Source organism: Zingiber officinale, chromosome 2A (assembly GCF_018446385.1).
Source record: "Zingiber officinale cultivar Zhangliang chromosome 2A, Zo_v1.1, whole genome shotgun sequence".
Lineage (NCBI taxonomy): Eukaryota > Viridiplantae > Streptophyta > Magnoliopsida > Zingiberales > Zingiberaceae > Zingiber > Zingiber officinale.
The window spans coordinates 104,613,964-104,637,407 of NC_055988.1; the positions used below are offsets into that span (position 1 = coordinate 104,613,964).

At 44.2% G+C, this 23,444-nt stretch overlaps 1 pseudogene; it reads left to right on the forward strand.

Annotated features, from left to right (window-relative positions):
* Positions 1–2,639: 2,639 nt before the first annotated feature.
* Positions 2,640–23,444, forward strand: part of LOC122043866 — a 37,664-nt pseudogene continuing 16,859 nt past the window's right edge.

A 23,444-nucleotide genomic window follows, 5' to 3' on the forward strand; every position in this document is an offset into this window, starting at 1 on the left:
GGTGCCTCAGAGCTGTGATGAGGAGCTTGGAGCTGCACAAATGTGCCCTGGACCCAACGGAGGTACCCTCGAGTAGATAAACTTCGGGGATAAAAGTTTACTACATGAAGGTGCCTTGGAGCGCATTGGAAATGCCTCGAAGGTGCATGAAGGTACCTCGAAGTGCGTGGAGGCACCTCAGAGCATTTGGAGATGCCCTCGCATGGATAGAAACCACAGGTGTCTGAGCAGATAAAGCCCAACTTATAGGAGATCAGATTTGAGGTTGGAGGCATCTCGGATGAGGTTAGAGGCACCCTCAATATTCTTTAAAAGCCCTGTTCGGTTAGCATAAAGAATCAACTTTGATACAACTTGTTTACATGCTTCCTTAACCATCCAGCTGCTCCAATCATACACTACTACTCTGTCGCATTCAAGCCTTAATGATGCAAGAATGATATGACACCGCTACGTACTCAGATGAGTCTAGACTTGGGTAATGTGTAGTTATTTTTTATTACTCTTGCTTTCTTTCTGTACATCATATTCTAAAGTTGGTAGTCTTTTTACCAACTTATTTTTTTGTAAAGAAGTGATCGATTAGTTGATTACCCATCGGAAAGGTTTAAAAGACTTGGGTCTTGAAGTAGGAATCTTCGAAGGTTCCAAACTAAGTAAAACCAAACGTGTGCCTTTTCTTTTTTACTTATCCTTTTACTTTTCCGTTGCGCACTCATAATTTGCACTTTTTATTAAGTTTTTTAGAAAAAACTCAATTTTTAAAATACACATGATTCAGCCCCCCCCCCCTCTTCACGTGCCAACAACCCTACAGTTTTATCCTAAATATCATTTATTCAAATGTTATTATAACAACTATCGGTAGCTACTACTATAATGTATAGAAACTGCTATGTATCTATTACAATATATTTAATTTAGTTTGATTAAAGTGAAATAGATAATTTTTTATGTTGTAATAGCTATCATTAGCTGCTACACATTTATAGCTAAATCATAAACCCTAAAATCTTAAATTCTAAATTTTAGACTTTAAACACTATTATATCAAAATACTCTTTGTCAACTTGATCAAAATCACTTTAAAATAGTTATATGATCCTGTCCGAATGCTGAATCGATGGACGCTGGGCACGTGGCGCTCTCCCAACCGATGACGTGGCTATCTGACTAACCGTATGGAGCTCCAGTGAACCTGCAAAGAAGTCGAGCCGGGAAAGGGTTCCCGGCGACGCCCCTCCGACGCTCAAGTCAGGTGAGGGATAAACCAGAAAGTGGCTCCAAGGATTGAAGATTTCATACCTCCGGTGAAGTCTAAGGGCTCTTATATAGAGCTATGGGAGCTTGGTGCACACAAACCGAGGTGTACACGTGTCATACACCATACCGCAGCATGGGCTTGTCAGAAGAGCATGTATGACATCATACTACTACAGTCTGAGCGTCTCCTTGATGGGACAGCAGAACCTTTTGTCGTACGATACTGAGTATGGCCTGGTCTTCGAACATGCCTGTTGTCAGCAACAGGTGTTACTAAGATGACGTCCCCACTGTCCCATACTCTTTGACTTCCTCTTCCCAGATCGACCATCAAGCCGCTCGGCCAAAATATTCGCCTTTGGTCTGGCGTAGTTGGTTGTCCGTCCGAGAAGGTTCAAGGTCGTCACCTGTTCGGCTCTCATAGCCTGACACCCTGGCCAGGCAGACTGCTCGGCCTTTACTCTTGCCTTATACCGCGACCGAGCGGACTATCCGCTCGGCCATATGATCTTCTTTCCTTCATTGGAAATCTGGGCTCACGGCCAGATGGTTGTTCTCTCGGATGAAGGTCATTGCCTAATGATCGGCATGTTCCGCCCGCTCGTCGAGCCCATGGGGTTGACCCCCCTTTGACTATTGACCTCCACGTATCGTTGACCTTTCCCTTATGAGGGCCCCTCGGCCTTACCACCGGATCACTTGCCTCCCCCTCAAGTCTAGTCGAAGGAGGCGTCAAAGTCCGACTGACTGGACTGCAGGTCTGATTGAGTAACGGCCACTATGCTGGGCCTGGGAAGGTTCATCCGCTCGGCTTACCTTCTTCTTCATGCTCGTTCAGCGCTGTCATGCTGACGCCTTCGGTATCCCCTCGGAATTCATGCCGAATCTTCTCCATTAACGCCAAGCACGCGCGCTGCGCGCAGTAATGAGAGTTCATTAAATGCGCCCTGTGTCCTGCTGACACGTGGCGTTCCCGCTGTCGTCAGCGTACGGCGTTGGCGTCACCTCCAATGGGACAGTCGCCGTTTGAAATGAACGGCTAGATAGCAGCTTCGTTTCTCGCGACCTGAATCTGACGGCTGAGGCTATTCGGGGCCAACACTATAAAGCTCTCGATTTCTTCTCTCCGCCGCATTTCTGCTCCCTAGTGCTCCGAAGCCTTGTTGCTCTTTCTGCTCCGGCGACTTCATCTTTCGGCTCTCCAGCGACTTCACAGCCTCTTTCTTCGATCATCCTTTCGCTCGTAAGTCTCCCTCACCCTTCATTCCATCGTTCCTTTGCACTTTTCGTTAGCTGTCCTTTCCATATTATCACCATCTTTCCTCGCTTGCTCTCTTGTTTCCTTTCCGCCTTGCATTTCTTCCTTACTTTCGACCATGGCTAGCACTTCTCAGCCGACCGCCGGCGCTCCTAGTCTTTGGTACACGACCATGGAGAGCCGGTTTGACGAGGAGGACGCCCTGCGCCTCGCTCGGACATATGAACTCCTTGCTGACCATAATATAGTATTAGCCACCCCCACCGACCAGCCTCATGGCCCGCCGCCTGGCACCGTTCTCTTTTTCCAGGATCAATTTTTAGCCGGGTTGCGATTTCCTCCGCACCGGTTCATCCTACAAGTATGCAACTATTTTCGTATCCCGCTCGGCCAACTAGTTCCGAACTCTATTAGGCTACTGAGCGGGGTGGTAATTCTTTTTAAACTGAACGACATTCCACTGGACCCCAAAGTTTTTCACTACTTCTACTATCCGAAATAATCCGAGTGGGGCACTTTCATTTTCCAATCTAGGATAGATTTTGTTCTTTTCGACAACATGCCAAGCTCCAACAAGCACTGGAAGGAACATTTTTTCTACTTGCGTTTTCCCGAGCTACCTGCTTTCCGCACCAAATGGCAGACGGCGGTGCCAACACAACCGGAGCTCGGCAAGTTTAAGAGTGATCCGGCCTATCTTTATGCGGCCAACCGGCTGGTCGGCCAGCGCTACAACATCGATAAGCTGCTCCTTCCGGGAGTGCTATACATATTCGGCTTGTCCCCTGTCCAAGCCGACCTGCCTTGCAGCATGAGTAAGCATTCTTATCCTCCTCTTTCCTTTGTTCTAACTGATTTGTTCTTTGTTTCTGCAGCTGAAATCATGTGGCGTGCCAAGGCTACCGAGCGGCTTAAGTTGAGAGCTGCTGAGATTGAGGCGGCGAAGAATAAGGAGGTCGCTGAACGGGGGTTGGTCCTGGCTGGCTCAGCAACTGGAGGGGGTGAGGGGACTCAGATTGTCCCCGAAGCCCTAGCCGCCTCTGTCTCTCTCGACGAGGCTGGGGGCAATATCGCATCCTCTGCTCAAGCCGAGGTAGAGGGCCGCTCGGCGGATGAGGCTCCTCTAGCGACTCGGAAACGCAGACGGCAAGAGCAAGTCTCTCAGCCGACCCCATCCGATGAGCAGCGTTCCGAGCGGGGTGATGATGCTCCCATGATCTCTGGGGCGGTTTCCATCGAGAGCACCCCCACGCCGCTTGGCTCTCCCCAGGCTGCCTCCGAGGTGCCGCCTACCAGTCCTCCTCGGACCCTGCGTCGCCTTAGACGATTGGGTGACCGTCCTTCCACAACTGGCGAGCCGTTTGGCAAAGCAACTGCGCCTCAAGATGATCCGAGCGGCCCGCGGGTGATAAAAACTGTTCTATGATTTCCGTCGGAGGAATACTTATTGGCTGCTGATCGACCAATGGTTCCCGAACAGCAAATCACTCTCATAGGTCCCCACGCCAAAGCCTGGGAGGACGCTCGGCTCCGCATCGCGCTTATGACCCCCAGCCAACTAGGCGACAGCAATTTGCAACAGACGACTGGGGTATATCCTTTGTCTTGTTGTTTAATTTGGTTTAGCTTTTAACTTGATCACATCCGTTCACAGAACTGGGTGGAGCAGATTGCCATCAGCAACCGCCTGGCCGAGCTGGAGGACGAGCTGAAAAAGCTCAAAGCCTCGGGGGAAAGCAGAGGACAATCCACGACTGCTTTGGAGAAAGCCAAGAAGCTCTTGGAAGCCGAACGGAATAGATCTTCTGACTTGGCGAGTGAAGTGGCTCGGCTTGAGGCTCTGGTTAAGCAGTGCGATAAGGAAATAAAGCTCGCGACCAGCCGGAAGCTCAAGGCCATCGACGATATGGACTTGATGAAGGTGGAAAACCGGGGGCTGGAACAACGCGTGAAGGACTTGGACGCCCTACCGACCACCGAACGGGAGAGTCGCTCGGCTGACCACGCCAAATCTGAAGGGGATTTGAAAGATCTCCAGGCTGCCCTTGACGCTTCCCGAGCCACGCTCAAAGAATATCAAGATGGGGAGCCCGGCCGGTCGGCTGAAGTGCGAAAAGCTTTCGTCCGCTTGGACAAATTTTGTGAAAAGTTCAGCGACAAGCTGTCTCTAACTTTTGAAGAGGCTATCAAGGTGGCGGTTGATTATTTCAAGACTAAGGGCCACCTACCAGCCGAGCTGTCCGTCCCCCCAGAAGATCTGGCTGTCATGATGGGCTCTATCCCTGACGCCCTTTTTAATTTCGATGAGTGAGGAGTATTTGAACCGTTTTCTGTATACCCTTTGTTAGGTGCGAATACTCTTGTTATTACTACTTTTGTCTGGCCGTCGTTCGGCGTAAATGAACTCTGTTTTTGCTTGTTAGTTGCTCGCTAGACCGATATTCATCCTTAGCCTTCGTTTCAGTCATAATAATTTTTAACGCTAAGTATTCTTTATAAGGGAGCCGCTCGGCCGTATGATGGCCTTACTCTTGCCTTAATAGTAGGACCGGTTATGGGTCGGCGCTTACAACCGGGTCGTATCATGTGAACAGCTTTCCGTCCGAAGACTCTATAAACGCTGGTTAGTCGCTCGATTTTTAACGTCAGAGCTCGACGGTCTTCCGCTTGGAGGGTTTATAGACGTCGGCTCGTCTGTCGATATTTAACGTCGGAGCTCGATGGTCTTCCGCTCGGAAGATTTATAGACGCCGGCTCGTCTCTCGATTTTTAACGTCGGAGCTCGACGGTCTTCCGCTCGGAAGATTTATAGATGCCGGCTCGTCTCTCGATTTTTAACGTCGGAGCTCGACGGTCTTCCGCTCGGAAGATTTATAGACGCCGGCTCGTCTCTTGATTTTTAACGTCGGAGCTCGACGGTCTTCCACTCGGAAGATTTATAGACGCCGGCTCGTCTCTCGATATTTAACGTCGAGCTCGGCTCTTCTCTCGAGATTTATAGGCCGGCTCGTCTCGATTTTAACGTCGGAGCTCGGCGGTCTTCCGCTCGGAAGATTTATAGACCGGCTCGTCTCTCGATTTTAACGTCAGAGCTCGACGGTCTTCCGCTCGGAAGATTTATAGACGCCGGCTCGTCTCTCGATTTTTAACGTCGGAGCTCGACGGTCTTCCGCTCGGAAGATTTATAGACGCCGACTCGTCTCTCGATTTTTAACGTCGGAGCTCGACGGTCTTTCGCTCGGAAGATTTATAGACGCCGGCTCGTCTCTCGATTTTTAACATCGGAGCTCGACGGTCTTCCGCTCAGAAGATTTATAGACGCTGGCTCATCTCTCGATTTTTAACGTCGGAGCTCGACGGTCTTCCGCTCGGAAGATTTATAGACGTCGGCTCGTCTCTCGATTTTTAACGTCGGAGCTAGACGGTCTTCCGCTCGGAATATTTATAGACGCCGGCTCGTCTCTCGATTTTTAACGTCGGAGCTCGACGGTCTTCCGCTCGAAAGATTTATAGACGTCGGCTCGTCTCTCGATTTTTAACATCGGATCTCGACGGCCTTAAGGCTAATTTTAACACTGTCGTTCGGCGAATCTGTCTGCCATCCTTTTTATCACTTTGCTTCCTACATTACAAGGACATAGGCGACCAATAAATACACAAAGTGAATTACATCAGCGCACCTCTCACCCAGCTCGGTACGGCTGGAGATGATTCGCGCTCCATGGTCGATCCAGCCTCCGTCCGTCTTCATCCTCCAAATAATAAGCGCCCGAGCGGAGCTTTTCGATGACTTTGAAGGGGCCCGCCCAAGGAGCTTCCAGCTTGCCAACGTCGCCGACCGGCTTTACTTTCTTCCAGACAAGATCGCCAACTTGGAATGCTCTAGGGATCACGCGCCGATTGTAGTTTTGCTTCATTCTTTGCCGTTACGCCATCAGCCGGACGGATGCCTTGGCCCGCTCCTCGTCAACTAAATCCAGCTCCATGTTCCTCCGCTAGACGTTGTCATCATCATAGTTCTGGATCCGGACGGACTCGACGCCCACTTCAACTGGAATCACTGCTTCACCCCCATACACTAAGTGGAACGGCGTCCCGTTCCCTCCTTCGGGGTCGTTCGGATGGCCCATAGGACGCCCGACACTTCATCCACCCAGCTTCCTCCCAAATAGTCGAGCCGAGCACGCAAAATGCGAAGAATTTCCCGATTGGCTACTTCGGCTTGACCATTGCTTTGGGGATACGCCACAGACGTGAAGTGTTGCTCGATGTCATAGCTTTTGCACCAACCTTCGAGCAACTTTCCTGCGAATTGCCGCCCGTTGTTGGAAACAAGTCGGCGGGGGATGCCGAACCGGCAGATGATATGTTGCTAGATAAACTTCTTGACCATCTGCTCGGTGATCTTGGCTAGCGGCTCGGCCTCCACTCATTTGGAAAAATAATCGACCGCCACTAGTAGAAATTTTCGCTGCCCGGTCGCCATAGGAAACGGACCCACAATATCCATTCCCCATTGGTTGAACGGACAGGACATGGTAGCTGTTTTCATTTCCTCCGTCGGTTGGTGGGAGAAGTTGTGATACTTCTGGCAGGAAAGGCACGTCGCGACGGTCCGAGCAGCGTCTGCTTGCAGGGTTGGCCAAAAGTACCCGGCCAGCAGGATCTTCTTAGCCAGCGATCGTCCGCCTGGATGCTCTCCGCACGATCCTTGATGCACTTCCTGGAGGATGTACACCGCGTCTTCCGAGCTCACGCATTTCAACAGCGGGCGGGAGAAAGCCTTCTTGTAGAGTTGATCTCCAATAAGTGTGAACCGACCGGCTCTCCTTCTTAACAGCTGGGCTTCATCCCGAGCGGATGGTGTAGCACCCGAGCGGAGAAACTCCATGATGGGTGTCCTCCAATCGCTCGGAAACGCGAGGCCTTCCATCCGGTCGACGTGCGCCACCAAAGATACTTGTTCAATTGGCTGATGGATGACGACTAGCGTTATTGAACTTGCGAGTTTGGTTAACTCATCTACCGCCTGATTTTCCGCTCGAGGTATCTTCTGGATAATGACTTCTCTGAAATTGGCTTTAAGCTTTTTGAAGGCTTCAGCGTAGAGTTTGAGCCGAGCGTTGTTAATCTCAAAAGTACCAGAGAGCTGCTGAGCGGCTAACTGAGAGTCTGAATGCAGCGTCACCCGTCCGGCCCCCACATGCCGAGCGGCCTGTAAGCCGGCTATAAGGGCCTCATACTCTGCTTCGTTATTTGTAGCTCTATAATCCAGCCAGACGGATAAGTGCATCTTTTCTTCTTGAGGAGAGAGTAATAGTACGTCAATCCCGCTTCCGAGCCGAATGGACGATCCATCCACAAATATTTTCCACATGGCTTCGGGTTCTGGCTTTTGTACTTCGGTGACAAAATCCGCTAAGGACTGCGCCTTTATTGCCGAACGGGGCTGGTATTGAATGTCAAATTCGCTCAACTCCGTTGTCCATTTGATGAGCCGTCCGGACGCTTCTGGGTTCAACAGCACTCTTCCCAAAGGGATGTTCGTCCGGACGATGATAGTATGAGCCAAGAAATAGGGACGGAGGCGCCGAGCGGCGAGGAGCAAAGCAAAAGCCAGCTTCTCGAGCCCAGTGTAGCGGGATTCAGCATCTTTTAAAATATGGCTTAGAAAATATATAGGTTCTTCTCTGCTCGCCCTTACTAGTGCCGAGCCAACTGCTTGCTCAGTTGAAGATAAATAGATACAAAGTGGCTCACTCATAGCTGGCTTAGCTAGCACAGGCAGAGAGTTCAAGTATGTTTTCAGATCTTCGAACGCCCGATCGCATTCTTCGTCCCAGTGAAACTTAGTGGCTTTGCGCAAGATTTTGAAAAAAGGTAGGCTCCGGTCGGCAGTCTTGGAGATGAATCTGGACAAAGCAGTTATCCGACCGGTCAAGCACTGCACTTCCCTCAAATTTCTTGGTGGCGGCATATCTTGTAGTGCTTTCACTTTGTTGGGATTTGCCTCGATGCCCCGCTCGGTCACTATGTATCCCAAGAAACGCCCGTCTTTTGCTCCGAACAGACACTTCTGAGGGTTCAGCTTAACTCCATACCTCCTCAGCGTTCGGAAAGTCTCCTCCATGTCTTTAAATAGATCGGTCGCCCGGAACGACTTGATGAGAATGTCATCCACATATACTTCCAGATTTCGCCCGATCTGCTCCTTGAACACTTTGTTCATCAAGCGCTGGTAAGTTGCTCCCGCATTCTTCAGTCCGAACAGCATCACATTGTAACAGTAAGTGCCGTCAGCTGTAACGAAGCTGACTTTTTCTTGATCTTCTCGGGCGAGCGGCACTTGATAGTAGCCCTGATAAGCGTCGAGCATGCATATCAACTCGCAGCCGGTTGTGGAGTCCACCAGTTGATCGATCCGGGGCAGGGGATAAAAATCCTTTGGGCACGCCTTGTTAAGATCCCGGAAATCGATGCACACTCTCCACTTGTTGCCCGACTTGGAGACTAGTACCACGTTCACCAACCAGCTCGGGAACTGGACCTCGCGTATGTGGCCGACCTCCAGGAGTTTCTCGACCTCCGCCCGGATGATTGCATTTTGTTCAGCGCTGAATTCCCTCTTCCTTTGCTTCACCGGCCGAGCGTCCGGTCGGATGTGGAGCTCGTGCTGTGCTATACTCGGTGAAATTTCGGGCAGCTCATGCGTCGACCAGACGAAGACATCACAGTTTCTCTGGAGGCATTTGACCACTTCTTCTTTCTGGCTTACCTCCAGGTCGGCCGCAATGAATGTGGTGGTCTCCGATCGGGTCGGATGGATCTGTACTTTCTCTTTTTCTTCATACACCAAAGAGGGAGGTTTTTCAGTTATGGCGTTTACTTCAATCCGGGGCGCCTTCCGAGCAGAATTGGCTTCTGCTCGTACCATCTCGACGTAGCATCGCCGAGCTGCCAGTTGATCTCCTCATACTTCTCCCACTTTGTCCTCGACCGAGAACTTGATCTTCTGGTGGAAAGTGGAGACGGCCGCTCGGAATTCACTGAGAGCCGGTCGTCCCAATATTACGTTGTATGCCGACGGAGAGTCCACCACGACGAAGTTTGCAGTCCGCGTCCTTCTGAGTGGCTCCTCTCCCAGCGAAATGGCGAGCCGGATCTGTTCGACCGGCAGAACTTCGTTGCCCGTGAACCTATAGAGGGGGGTTGTCATGGACAGCAGCTCAGCTCGATCAATTTGCAATTGGTCGAAGGCCTTTTTGAATATAATATTGACCGAGCTTCCTGTGTCAATGAAAACGTGGTAAATAGTGTAGTTGGCTATTACCGCTTTGATGAGGAGAGTGTCGTCATGTGGCACTTCGACTCCCTCCAAGTCCTTGGGCCCAAAACTGATTTCGGGTCCGCTCGTCCTTTCTTGGATGCAACCGACTGCATGGATCTGGAGCTGCCTGACGCTAGCCTTCCTTGCTCGGTTAGAGTCTCCTCCGGTCGGCCCACCAGCTATAATGTTGATTTCGCCTCGGGAAGTGTTGTTTCTATTTTCTTCTTCCCGAGCGGACGGTCTAGGCCGCTCCCTAGACATCCGGGGATCGTCTTCACGCCTCGAAGTATGATGCCGCTCGGGAGTCTGTCTTTGCCGCCTGTCGGGTACCGTCCGATCAGCTTCACGAGGTCTCTGTCGCCTGTTGGATGATGGTGATCGACGGCCTCCACTCCTGGGAATGGGGTGGGCGATTAGAGGAAGACTCCGGCAATCTCTGGTGTTATGCGTGTCCGTCCGGTGGAATGAGCAGAACATTGGGGTCCATTTCTTCTTTGGCTTGGGCCGCTCGGCAGCTACCTCTTGCACATGAGACCTCGTATGGGGGGAGCGGATTACTTCGGCCCTCGGTCCTCTGGGCGGGTGATGAGCAGTGTGAGGCTTCCGCTCGGCAGGGGGAGCCCGCTCGGTTGGAATTTCCTTTCTTCGGACCGCTTGGGCTTCCTCCACATTGATGTATTCATTGGCCCGATATAGCATATGATCGTAGTCTCGGGGCGGCTTCCGAACGAGCGAGCGGAAGAAGTCCCCGTCCATGAGGCCTTGCGTAAATGCGTTCATCATTGTCTCGGAGGTGGCCATTGGAATATCCATGGCCACCCGGTTGAATAGCTGGATATAAGCTCTGAGCGGCTCTCTGGGCTCTTGCTTGATGGTGAATAAACTCACGCTAGTCTTCTGGTAGCATCGACTGCTTGCAAAATGGTGGAGGAAGGCCGTGCGGAAGTCTTTGAAACTTGAGATAGATCTGTCCGGCAGCCTCCGAAACCACCGTTGAGCCGATCCCGAGAGGGTGGTTAGAAAAACCCGACACTTCACCCCATCTGTGTATTGATGAAGGGTAGCCGTGTTGTCGAATTTACCCAAATGATCATCCGGGTCGGTGGTTCCATTGTACTCACCGATCGCCGGGGGCACATAGTGCTTTGGCAGAGGGTCTCGTAGAATGACCTCCGAGAATTGCCGATTGATCCGCTCGGGAGAAGCGTCCGCTCGGGGGGCCTTGCCTTTTCTGTTGTCCCGTATTGGTATTTCATCTGACGAAGATCCTCGATCACGATTCACTGCTGCCGTTTCAGGAGGCGTGCAGAATAAGGCCCGATGAAATGGAACTGTGGCATGAGGTGCTTCCGCTCGGCCCCCTGATGCTGATGTTGCTTGCTGTTCAACCCCCTCGGCTTGCGACTTTTGTCTCTGCTCCACAAGCTTAGCGGCTTTTGTCTCGATCAAAGCGTCGAGCTCCTCTATGGAGAGCATCACCGAGTGCGGTCGTCCAGCCTCGCCCATTGCTTCCGATCGGATGCAGGAGCGTTCCCACAGACGGCGCCAAATTAATCCTGTCCGAATGCTGAATCGATGGACGCTGGGCACGTGGCGCTCTCCCAACCGATGACGTGGCTATCTGACTAACCGTATGGAGCTCCGGTGAACCTGCAAAGAAGTCGAGCTGGGAAAGGGTTCCCGGCGACGACCCTCCGACGCTCAAGTCAGGTGAGGGATAAACCAGAAAGTGGCTCCAAGGATTGAAGATTTCATACCTCCGGTGAAGTCTAAGGGCTCTTATATAGAGCTATGGGAGCTTGGTGCACACAAACCGAGGTGTACACGTGTCATACACCATACCGCAGCATGGGCTTGTCAGAAGAGCATGTCTGACGCCATACTGCTACAGTCTGAGCGTCTCCTTGATGGGACAGCAGAACCTTTTATCGTACGATACTGAGTATGGCCTGGTCTTCAAACATGCCTGTTGTTAGCAATAGGGGTTACTAAGATGACGTCCCCACTGTCCCATACTCTTTGACTTCCTCTTCCCGGATCGACCATCAAGTCGCTCGGCCAGAATATTCGCCTTTGGTCTGGCGTAGTTGGTCGTCCGTCCGGGAAGGTTCAAGGTCGTCACCTGCTCGGCTCTCATAGCTTGACACCCTGGCTAGGCAGACTGCTCAGCCTTTACTCTTGCCTTGTACCGCGGCCGAGCGGACTATCCGCTCGGCTATATGATCTTCTTTCCTTCATTGGAAATATGGGCTCACGGCCAGATGGTTGTTCTCTCGGATGAAGGTCATTGCCTAATGATCGGCATGTTCCGCCCACTCGTCGAGCCCATGGGGTTGACCCCCCTTTGACTATTGACCTCCACGTGTCGTTGACCTTTCCCTTATGAGGTCCCCCTGGCCTTACCACCGGATCATTATATATGAAAGTAATAATGATACATAAAAAATAATCCATATGATGCATCGATTACAAGAGCTAGCTATAATCTATCTTTAAGGCAATATTGAAAACCTAATTTGATACAACAACAATCTGAATGTTGACCTTAGTCTATAGCTAATGTCATTGTATCTCTTACTTGTCGCCAGATTTCCTGCAAGTGTGGAGTGATATTCTATAAGAGTGGGTGGCAATTCGTTGTCCTTCTCAATGGGGAAGAGAGGAGGAAGATGAAGAAGCTCTATTAAATTCAAGATTCAAGATGTTCAAATCAATGAGCTTCTTCCCTTGTATATGTTAGTCTATCCTATAGGGACCATCACATAATAACCCATAACTCATTAACAATCCATTATTGTTAATGAAATAGATTAAGGGACCTATACATTGAATCCACATCTGATAATATAAATCTTCCTTCAGGCTTAATGCATTAGATCACTTAATTGAGGTTTAGATCCTTAATAGGATAATTGTTATGTATTGCTATTAATTAAGTGTTAGCCCACTAAATAGAAATTAAATCCTATAATCTCTCACTTGGGATATACGTGATACCATATACATCACACAATACCTTAGTTGAACTTAATATGTCAAAACTTTATAAGTTAAATATCCCTTTAAATAATATGATCCATTAATTCAATTAATATAGGCTAAAGAAGTTAGAGTTACTATGACGGTAACAAAACCCAACAATAATCACAGTATTAATAGCATTAACGATATAAATCAAATGTGAATGTGTAGTACAAGAATGACACGCAATGTGATCTATAAATGTTTATTCTTAATAAGTTCTCCTTATGACCCAAATTAAGTCCAAATCATATTTAATGACACTTTATGTTAAATCATAGTGGTAAATAATGATTCTACTTTATAACCTAAAATTGAGTTTCACATTATATTTACAAAATCGTATGTAAAATCATAATAGTAAATCATGTCTTTATGTTAGAGATTCAAAACCTCATACACATGTAAAACTTTAGTATGTACAATAAGATAAAAATACATGTGTTTATTAATATAGAACATTACACCAAAATACAGATTTCTACCAAATGGGTATTTCATAAAAAAAAAAAACCCTATATTTAGCACATACCGACGAAACACCTTGGGTGACAAACCCTTGGTAATCAAATATGCTAACATAAAATATGTCCTTATATGCTCTATCATAATTTGATCACTCTGAACTCCTTCTTTAATCATCAAAAACTATATATCGATGTGTTTAGACTTCGACGAACTGTGATTATTTTTAAAATATAGTTCTACAGCTTTATTATCTTAGTTGATCCTCAATGACTAGTAAATGTCCCCAATGATCTATAATCTTGTGATCAGGTTCTATATTCATATCCCATGGTTGGAAGCTTCATAGAAGGCTATAAATTTTGTTTCCATAATGGAAGTGACTATTAGCGTCTGTTTAATATTTTTTTATGATATAGCCTCTCTTGCTAACATGAAAATATAATCTGAGGTGGACCTCCTACTATCTAAGTATCCAGCAAAATCGGAGTCCGAATATCTAATAATTTTCTGATGACTTGATCTCTAATATGTGAGTATGTAATCTTTCATTCTTTACAAATATCACATGACCCTCTTTACATCTTTCAATGCTTTAGTCCAGAGTTACTTAAATATCTACCCAATATCCCTATAATGTATGCAAGATCCGGACATATACATACTTGAGTATACATCAAATTCCTACTGTCGATGCATCAAGAAATTGTTGTATTTTCTTAATTTGAAGTTCATGGAATGAATATTGTTGCAAGCTAAATCTATTACCTTTTGACACTGGTGTGTCACTGAGAGCATAATTATACATATTATACTAAATAAGTACCTTTTTTATATAGACCTTTTGTGATAGTCTAATTGTGTAGCTTGAAGTCTTAAATGATCATGAACAATCTGTATACCTAAGACAAAGGATGCATCACCAAGATCCTTCATTTCAAATTCACTAGATATAAATGACTTAGTTTCTAGCATCAGACCCATATCATTGTTTGCAAGAAATATATCATCCACTTATAAAACAAATATAATAAACTTGCTCTCACTGAACTTAATATACAAATATTGATTAATTGGATTTTCCTTAAAATCATATGAAGAAACCACTTGATTAAACTTTGGGTACCATTTATGAGATGTCTGCTTTAAACCATAAATGGATTTCCTTAGTTTACATACTTTACATACTAGGTACTTTGAATCTCCCAACTCAAAGTTCTCTGATTATACCATTATATAGTTTCCTTAATATTTTTATTGAGAAATGCAGTTTTAACACCCATTTAGGTCTAGGTCATAATAAGATACAAGTATCATAATTATCATGAGGGAGTCTCCTGTCGAAACTAATAAAAAAAGTCTCCGGGTAATGAATGTCCTCTTTCTGAGTGAATCCCTTCGTGATTAGGTGTGCCTTATACTTTTCAATATTGACATATAAATTCTATTTAATTTAAAATTGTGACACCCGCCCTTCTTACTACTACTCTCTAAAGGTGACTATTATTTAACTAATATAGATCCTTACTTAACTAGTATAGCAAACAGTATATTATTATTTTTTTCAGAAAACTTAAAATTTCGACAGAGTATCTGCAGTACAGCAGGACTAAAATACAATACAATACTGATAATGCATATAATTCATAATAGCAGAAAACATATGAAACTATATCTCAATGCAATCACACAAATATCTACTTACTAAATAGAATTCATCATAGCATGCAATCTAAAATATGAATAATCTCAAATGACATGGTGTATAGGTACAATCTCAAATGGTCTAAAATACATAATATCTTAATAAATTCTTATGCTAAATCCCAAGGCATCCATAGTCCAGGCATCACACATCCATCCGCACCTCCTTGTCGTCTTCCTTTGCTACAACTTTTCCTTTCCTTTATCTGCAGTAAGAGGAAATGCAAACTATAAGCAAATGCTTAGTAAGCGCTGTCTAACTCACAAAAACTCAGATATGCATGTATACAAGAAGAACTAGAAACTGAATGCTTTAAAAGAAAACATATATAACTGCTCATGTTAAAAGTACTGAAACTAGGAAATAAATCTGCTCATGCATATTCAATAGCAAGCACTAAAATTTTCATACTCATGATATACAAGGATAAAACTGCATGCTGGAAGATAAGGCTAATCATGCTCAATAAACTAATCAGGAAACAAATAAAACTAATACGACATGCTTCGAATTAAAAGAAACTAAACTTGCTGACTCTAAACATAAGTGAAGCTTGTTTCAGTTGTTCCAAAACCTTATACTTTATTACTTCAAAATAATAATAAACTTCTCTGGGGCCCAGGCTTAGTACCAATGCGCGCTCCTTAATAGGGACTGTGGTAGCTAGTCACCAGTCCTACAAGGATAAAGACCTTGGTCTTACCAGGGCCAAGACCTTGGAATTAGTCACCTGGATTTGTTTAACGACAACCTTGGAAGTCGGGTACTAGTCTCTTTAAAATAAAATACTTGTTATCTTTTAATATTCTTACAATAAAATGCCTTGGAATTTCTTTGAGCACTTGGTGTGCTGCTGATCCCAGTTCTTAAAATTTAGGAATCCTATCAAGACCTTGATCTTTTCTTACTTATAGCTACTCATAATCCCCTAAAAAGGTTTAATAGAACACATAATTATTCCACTAAAATACATGGTTGCTCATGCTTGTTAAAATAGCAAATGAAAACTAAAGAAACTGCTCATGTATATCTATTATTACACAAAGAAAAACTAGGAAATACTGCTCGTGCACATCTAACAGCAAAGGAAATACACATGCTTAACTGATAGCACATGGGAAACTACTCATGTTCACAAATAGCAAAGCAAAGAGGAACTGCTCATGCTCGCAAACAGCAAAAGGGGAATTAAACAGCAAAGGAAATAAGCAAAAATCTGCTCGTGCAGATTCATAGCATATGAAGGTCTAAACAGCAGAGAAAAAGAACTACTCGTGCACTGCTATAAAAATATGAAAACTGCACAACAAAACTAATAGTAAGCTCCTCTATTCATGCCCCTTTTTGTGGCATAGTTCAAGCTAAAACCGCTACTACACAAGCGAAAAATCTACACTACTACAAAATCTATTCACTCCCTTTCATGCACGTATATAACAAAATAAATCCGGACTGGAACAAGCTCCAAGAGTGGATGTTCTAAGCTCCAATAGAGTTGTTCGTGCTTGCTGCAAACACATGGAAATCTAAGTTTGATATGTTAACTTCAAGGGTTGTTCTTTTCAGGTTTAACAGAAAAACCTATAGCAGAAATGCTATAATCCATACGGTAAGATCAAACCACATGTATAAGGAACTATTAGCGGAAGACCACTACATATCAAACCTAATATCAAACCTAAACAATTCCCCTCTTGTATCCTTAATGAAACTCACGGCAGAGACTTTTAAAAACCATTCATCTTCATGGCATACTAAAAAAAAATACAAGGAAACACCAAATCAAGTTCGGAACTACTCTTACCACAGGTGAGTAGCAACTTACCGAGGTGTTCTTGAACTTACAACCGAAAAGGAGACTTCTGATGCTTCTAGGGTTTCAGAGGCTTGCGTATCTCGGCCTCTTCCTCATGTCTACCGTTCCTTCTTGACGAGAGGAGCTCGGATCCGAGAAGAGCTCGCGGAGTTAGCCACTCGTCGGCCACCGGAATAAAATCCTAAATCTCCTTCGTTTGTTTTCGCTCGGGCAGAAACGCCGCCGTCGCACGCGAGGAAGAAGAGAAAGGTTTCGGGAGAGAAAGGATTTTGCTCGAAAATCACTTAAGTTCTCTCTTATTATACCTAGGGTTCCTGTTCAATGCTATTCCTTAAATATATGTCACTGCCTATCTGATCAGCATCGTCCGCTTGGACACTTAGTCAGCCGGATTCGCTTAAGACTTGGTTCGGCCGGAGGTCGCGGGTTCGAACCTCGTCCAAACCTATTTATTTTTTGAAACTTCCTCCTTTTGGTAAAAATACCAAATGAACTCCAAAAATTGCATAAAAATACTCTAAAAATTTCTAAAAATCTCTAGAATATTTCTAAGGCATTTTGAATATTTTTAAATTACTTTTTTGGACTCGAAATGAGGAAATTTGGGTTGTTACAATTCCCCATACCTTATAAAAAGTTCGTCCTCGAACTTAGAATAACTCTGGATATTTCTGTCTCATACTGTCCTCACGCTCCCAAGTAACTTCCTCGTGCTTTTGATTCTGCCAGATGACCTTCACTAGTGACACTTCTTTGTTCCTTAGTCTCTTAACTTCTCTGTCCACTATCTATGTAGGTCTGCTCTCATAGCTAAGATCCTCCTGGATCTGCACTGACTGAGGCTGAATCACTTGGCTAGGGTCGTGGAGACACTTCTTTAGCATAGAGACATGAAATATATTGTGTATTGCTGACATGTCTTGTGGTAAGTCCAGCTTGTAAGCTACTTTCCCAATCCTCTCTGTAATCAGGTAAGGTCCTACATAGCGAGGACTTAATTTGCCCTTCTTGCCAAATCTCATCACTCCCTTCATAGGAGCGACCTTGAGAAAAACTAGGTCCTCTACTTGGAGCTCAAGTGGCCTACGACGTGTGTCAGCATAACTTTTCTGTCTACTCTGGGCAGTCTCAATTCTCTGTCTGATCTTCTTGATAGCCTGAGTGGTCTCATCTATCATCTCTGTCTGGATGCTCAGCTCTACTTCCATTTTTTTCCTTTCACCTGCTTCTTACCAGCAAATGAGTGATCTGCACTTCCTGCCATACAATGCCTCATATGGTGCCATCTTGATGATGGCCTGATAGCTATTGTTGTAGGCAAACTCAGCTAAGCATAGATACTTGCACCAACTTCCCTTAAAATCTAGTGCACAAGCTCTGAGCATATCTTCTAAAATCTGATTTACTTGCTCTGTCTGTCCATCAGTCTGAGGATGGAAGGCTGTGCTGAACTTGATTTTGGTGCCTAGTGCATTCTGAACACACTCTCAAAAGTGAGAGGTGAAACACCCATCTCTATCAGAAATAATAGATTTTGGAACTCCGTGAAGTCTGATCACCTCCTTAACATATAACTGTGTCAACTGCTCTATAGAGTGGGACACCTTGATGGCTAGAAAATGAGCAGACTTGATCAATCGGTCCACTATTACCCATATTGCATCATATCCATTCGTGGTTCTTGGAAAACCTGTTATAAAGTCCATGGATATATTTTCCCACTTCCACTCTGGTATTGGAAGGGGTTGCAGGACTTCTTCTAGTCTCTGGTGCTCTACTTTGACTCTCTGGCATGTCAGGCAGGTACTGACATATTTAGCAACATCTCTTTTGAGTCCAGACCACCAGAACCTCTGTTTCACATCCTGATACATCTTGGTGGAACCAGGATGCATGGAGTAAGGTGTACTATGAGCTTCTTCTAAAATTTTCTTTCTCAGTTCTTCATCATTGGGGACACAAAGGCAGCTCCCCTGATAAAGAATTCCACTGTCTGATACTTGAAACTCTGAATTTCCCCCTTTTTGTATCCCTTGCTTGATCTTTTGAATATCTGTATCTTCACTTTGCTTTCCCTGTATATCCTCAAGCAGGGTTGACTCTAAGATCAATGCAGAGAGTTGCCCATAAATAATTTGCATTCCAAAGTCTGACAACTCCTTCTGTAGTGGTAGGGCTAATGATGACAAAGACATCAGGGATGCACTGGATTTTCTGCTTAGTGCATCTGCCACTTTGTTAGCTTTACCTGGGTGGTAGAGGATTTCACAGTCATAGTCTTTGACCAACTCTAGCCACCTGCGTTGTCTCATGTTTAAGTCTTTCTGAGTGAAAAAATACTTTAAACTCTGATGGTCGGTGAAGATTCTGCACTGAACTCCATACAAATAATGTCGCTAGAGTTTTAGTGCAAAGACCACAGCTACCAGCTCAAGATCATGAGTGGGGTAGTTCTTCTCATAATCTTTGGGTTGTCTGGAAGCATAAGCTATAACCTTCCCTTCTTGCATGAGAATAGCTCCGAGACCCATCTTGGAGGCATCACTGTAGATGTCAAAACTCTTGTCACTTTCTAGAACTATCAGGATGGGAGCACTGGTCAGTCTTGTTGATTGCTACTCGGAAAACCTAGAGGTTCCACTGTACAAAAATTTTGTACAAAGGTCTGAACCTTTTCCTAGCTACCATGTGTTCTTTTAAATTAAATTTTGGATCGCCTGCGGAACTTAATACGTTTGATCCAAAACTTAATCTATTCGTTCTTTTAGGTTTTGACTTGGGTCTCCTGCGGAACTTAACACGTTCGACCCAAATCGCCTTAAGTTATTAATTCCATTAAATATTAATTTCCATAATTGGTTCCCAGTACTGACGTGGCGAGGCACATGACCTTCTTGAATATGGGAGCAACCACCACCGACTAGACAAAACCTTTTATAGAAAGCTAATATTTAATTTCCTAAAATAACTTTAGGTTAACCGAAAAGAACAATCAAATCACAAGGATAAATAAAACAAAAGAACACAACATCAAAAAACATATTCGAAATACTAGAACGTAAGCCTCTTGTATTTGGTATTATTTCCATAAATAACTAGTATGATGCAGAAAAGGAAAAACTACTAGTTATACCTTCTAGAAAGACCTCTTGATCTTCTATCGTATTCCTCTTCTAACCTCGGATGTTGTGTGGGCAACGATCTTCCGAGATGAGAAACCACCAACCACCTTCTTCTCCTCCTAGCTAGGTTCGGCCACAAAGAAAGAAGCTTCACCAAGGAAGAAAATCAAAACACTAACCAAGCTCCAAGAGATGCTCGCTTCCTCTCCTTCTTCTTCTTCTTCTCCAAGTAGTATCCGGCCACCACAAGAACTCCAAGGAAAGAGAGGGGTTCGGCCACCACAAGAGGAAGAGAGGGAAAGGATGGCCGGCCACACCAAGGAACAAAAAAGGGAGAGAAATAATAGAGGTTGTGTCTCATGAAGGCACCCTCACCCCTTCTTTTATATTCCTTGGCCTAGGCAAATTAAGAAATTTAATTATAATAAAATTTCCTTAATTTCCTTAACATGATTTAATTGAGAAAAATAAAATAAAATTTCCCCAATTAAATTCAAGTGGCCGGCCACATCATGAAGAACAAATTGGACAAGTTTCAATCAACAATTAAAACTTCCTAATTTGTTTCCGGAAATTTTAAAATTAAAATTTCTCTTCAAAAATCTCTTCATGGTTGATAAAAAGAAATTTCCATAATTTTAATTTTACAACATGTGAATAATTTTTAAAGAGAAAATAAAATATCTCACCAATCTACAAATAAGGAAAGAGATCTAATCTCTTTCTTTAATCTATTGTAGATCTTTTACAAGAGAGATATTTTAATTTTAATTCTCTTTAATAAATTATATCTTCCACATAATAAAATTAAAATTAAATTTCCTTTTTAATTTAATTTGGCCGGCCCCACTAGCTTGGGTTCAAGCTAGGGCCGACCACCTTATTCCCAAGCTAGCTTGGTTCCCAAGCTAGCTTGGTCGGCCCCCTATTGGTGGGTATAGAAGGTGGGTATAGGTGGGTATAGTACTCTATAAATAAGAGGCTACGATAGGGACCGAGAGGAGGAATTGGTTTTGGTCTCCCGATAAAATTAAGCATCCCGTGTTCGCCCCGAACACACAACTTAACTTTATCAATAATAATTCATTCCACTAGAGAACTATTATTGAACTACCGCACCAATCCCAAATTACATTTTGGGCTCCTTCTTATTATGAGTGTGTTAGTCTCCCTGTGTTTAAGATATCGAATGTCCACTAATTAAGTGAGTTACTGACAACTCATTTAATTAATATCTTAGTCCAAGAGTAGTACCACTCAACTTTATTATCATGTCGGACTAAGTCCACCTGCAGGGTTTAACATGACAATCCTTATGAGCTCCTCTTGAGGACATTATCAACCTAGTATCTCTAGGACACAGTTTCCTTCTATAATCAACAACACACACTATAAGTGATATCATTTCCCAACTTATCGGGCTTATTGATTTATCGAACTTAATCTCACCCATTGATAAATTAAAGAAATAAATATCAAATATATGTGCTTGTTATTATATTAGGATTAAGAGCACACACTTCCATAATAACTGAGGTCTTTGTTTCTTTATAAAGTCAGTATAAAAGAAACGACCTCAAATGGTCCTACTCAATACACTCTGAGTGTACTAGTGTAATTATACAGTCAAGATAAACTGATACCTAATTACACTACGACCTTCTAATGGTTTGTTCCTTTTCATTTTGGTCGTGAGCTACTGTTTATAATTTATAAGGAACTGATAACATGATCTTCTGTGTGTGGCACCACACACCATGTTATCTACAATATAAATTAATTGAGCAACTACATTTATCATAAATGTAGACATTTGACCAATGTGATTCTTATTTCTATATAAATGTTTATACCAAAAGCTAGGCTTTTAGTATATACTCTAACAATCTCCCACTTATACTAAAAGACTAAGCTTCCATATCTGCTGCCATACATCTGATTCTCAACCCTTCAACATGCCCATCAAAATCTCTTGCCTTAAGGACCTTAGTGAAAGGATCATCACCTGATGCAATCTAGGCGGCAACAACTTCTCCTCGTTTATACGATTTCTCGTATTGAGTGGTACTTGCGCTCTATTGTGTTTACTTGCCTTATAGACTTATGGTTTCTTCGAGTTTGCTACTGCACCAACATTATTACAATAAATTGTAATAATCTTTGGATAAACTAGAAATCATATCTAAGTCTATCTTGAGGTTATTGAGTCATTCAGCTTTTATGGCTACCTCAGAGGCTTGCCATATACTAAGCTTCTATGGTGGAGTCCAGAAAAACACCTATGCTTATCACTTTTCCATAGTTATGACTTTACCTCCTAAAGTAAACACAAAACCCCGAGGTTGACTTATTATTGTCCCTATCCGATTGGAAGTCAAAATCCATGTAACCCACAGGGACCTAATTAACTGCCTTGTAAGCTAGCATATAATCTCTAGCGCCTCTAAGGTACTTTAATATATGCTTTACTGCAGTCCAATGTCCTTGTCTAGGGTTACTTTGATATCTGCTAACTATGCCCTTGGCAAAACAGATTTCTGATCTCGTGCATAGCTAACTGCCGAAGCATAAAGAACTGCCTACATGTCCTCAATCTCCTTTGATGTCATCGGAGACATCTCTTTAGATAAAGACACTCCATGCTTAAAAGGTAAGAAACCTTTCGAGGAGTTTTGCATGCTTAAAACGAGCAAGGATTTTCCGATGTATCAAGCTTGGGATAAGTAAAATATATTTTTTCTTTCGATCCCTTATTATTTTGATCTCAAAAATATATACATTCTCCCAAGTCCTTTATATCGAATTATTTGGACAACCATACCCTTACTTCTGACAACATTTTGATATTGTTTCCAACTACCAAAAATGTTATCTACGTATAGTACAAGAAATACCACAACGTTTCCATCACACCTTTTGTATACACAAGACTTATCCGTTTACTCAATAAATCCATAGGTCTGGATTACTTTGATAAACCGGATGTTCCAAGACCTTGAAGCTTTGCCTCAGTCCATAGACGGATTGAGCTTGCACACAAGATGCTCTTAGCCCTTTGCAATGAACCCTTCTGGTTGCTTTATATGGATGCTTTCATTAAGACTTCCATTAAGGAATGCTGTCTTGACATCCACTTGCCAAATAGATAAAAGAATCCTGATAGACTTAAGCATGACTACCAGTGAAAAAGTTTCCTTTTTCATCAAGCCTTGCTTTGAAAGTTACTACCTTCCTTTCTATCCCTCTTTTCCTATTATAGACCTTTTTACACCCAAAGGCTTTTACACCATATGATGGTTCTACAAGCTTCCAGATTTTATTAGAATACATATATTCTAATTCTGTTATTCATTACTCTTTGCCAAGATGTTGCATCTTTATCTTGGAGTGTTTCGTCATATGTCCGGATATCAGGTTCATGTCCTCCAGGGATCGAGTCCAAAAACTCTCCCAAAACATGAATCTTT